Below are 2,251 nucleotides of genomic sequence, written 5' to 3' on the forward strand. Positions count from 1 at the left end.
CAGCACCGGCACCGGGGCGGGGGCGGGGGGGCGGCACCGGGACCCCCCCCCCGGAGCGGGAATCACCTCGGAACGGGAATCCCCCCGGAACGGGAGCGCTCGGCACCGGGACTCCCCCGGAGCGGGAATCACCTCGGAACGGGAGCGCTCGGCACCGGGACCCCCCCATAGTACCGGGATCACACAGCACCGGCACCGGGACCCCCCCTCAGCACGGGACACCCCCCCCATACCGGGAGTGCTCAGCACTGGGACCCCCTCCCAGCACGGGACCCCCCCCAACACCAGTATGGGGGACACCGGCACTGGGACACCCCTCAGGGAACTTGGGGGTCCCCTGTGTGATCCCAGGAAGTTTTGGGGGAATACTGCTTATCCAGGGGTCCCAGAGGGTCCCAGAGGGTGTCTGGTGGTCCCTGTCACCCCTTTGTCACCTCTGTCACCCCCCTGTCACCTCTGTCACCCCCCTGTCCCCCCAGGCACCGGTGGCCCTTCCTGCAGGGCGAGCACGAAGGGCAGGAGAACCTCCGAGGGGTCCTCAGGAAGATTTGGGGAATGCTGCTTATCCAGGGGTCCCAGAGGGTCTCTGGTGGTCCCTGTCACCCTCTTTGTCACCTCTGTCACCCCCCTTGTCACCTCTGTCACCCCCCTGTCCCCCCAGGCACCGATGGCCCTTCCTGCAGGGCAGGAGAACCTCAGGGAACTTTGGGGTCCCCTGTGTGATCCCAGGAAGTTTTGGGGGAATGGTGCTTATCCAGGGGTTCCAGAGGGTCCTAGAGGGTGTCTGGTGGTCCCTGTCACCCCCCTGTCACCTCTGTCACCCCTTTGTCACCTCTGTCACCCCCCTGTCCCCCACAGGCACTGGTGGCCCTTCCTGCAGGGCAAGGACAAGGGACAGGAGAACCTCTGAGGAACTTGGGGGTCCCTGGGGGTGGACGAGTTAATATTGGTTGTCCAGGGGTCCCAGAGGGTGTCTGGTGGTCCCTGTCACCCTCTTTGTCACCTCTGTCACCCCCTTGTCACCTCTGTCACCCCCCTGTCCCCCCAGGCACCGATGGCCCTTCCTGCAGGGCGAGCGTGAGGAGCAGGAGAACCCTGAGGAACCCGGGGGTCCCCAGGAAGTTTTGAGGGAATGCTGCTTATCCAGGGGTCCCAGGGGGTCTCTGGTGGTCCCTGTCACCCCTTTGTCACCTCTGTCACTCCCTTGTCACCTCTGTCACCCCCCTGTCCCCCCCAGGCACCGATGGCCCTTCTTGCAGGGTGAGCGTGAGGAGCAGGAGAACCCTGAGGAACCCGGGGGTCCCCAGGAAGTTTTGGGGGAATGCTGCTTACCCAGGGGTCCCAGGGGGTCTCTGGTGGTCCCTGTCACCCCCCTGTCACCTCTGTCACCCCTTTGTTACCTCTGTCACCCCCCTGTCACCTCTGTCACCCCCCTGTCCCCCCCAGGCACCGGTGGCCCTTCCTGCAGGGCAGGAGAACCTCAGGGAACTTTGGGGTCCCCTGTGTGATCCCAGGAAGTTTTGGGGGAATGGTGCTTATCTAGGGGTCCCAGAGGGTCCCAGAGGGTGTCTGGTGGTCCCTGTCACCCTCTTTGTCACCTCTGTCACCCCCCTGTCCCCCAGGCACAGGTGGCCCTTCCTGCAGGGCAGGAGAACCTCAGGGAACTTTGGGGTCCCCTGTGTGATCCCAGGAAGTTTTGGGGGAATGCTGCTTATCCAGGGGTCCCAGAGGGTCCCACAGGGTCTCTGGTGGTCCCTGTCACCCCCCTGTCACCTCTGTCACCCCTTTGTCACCTCTGTCACCCCCCTGTCCCCCCAGGCACAGGTGGCCTTCCTGCAGGGCGAGCACGAGGAGCAGGAGAACCTCTGAGGAACCCGGGGGTCCCCAGGAAGTTTTGAGGGAATGCTGCTTATCCAGGGGTCCCAGGGGGTGTCTGGTGGTCCCTGTCACCCCTTTGTCACCTCTGTCACCCCCCCTGTCCCCCCAGGCACCGATGGCCCTTCCTGCAGGGCGAGCACGAGGAGCAGGAGAACCCTGAGGAACCCGGGGGTCCTCAGGACGTTTTGGGGAATGCTGCTTATCCAGGGGGCCCAGAGGGTGTCTGGTGGTCCCTGTCACCCCCTTGTCACCTCTGTCACCCCTTTGTCACCTCTGTCACCCCCCTGTCACCTCTGTCACCCCTTTGTCACCTCTGTCACCCCCCTGTCACCTCTGTCACCCCTTTGTCACCTCTGTCACCCCCCTGTCCCCA

This window comes from Lepidothrix coronata, unplaced genomic scaffold, assembly GCF_001604755.1.
Source record: "Lepidothrix coronata isolate B3197 unplaced genomic scaffold, Lepidothrix_coronata-1.0 Scaffold558, whole genome shotgun sequence".
Taxonomy (NCBI): domain Eukaryota; kingdom Metazoa; phylum Chordata; class Aves; order Passeriformes; family Pipridae; genus Lepidothrix; species Lepidothrix coronata.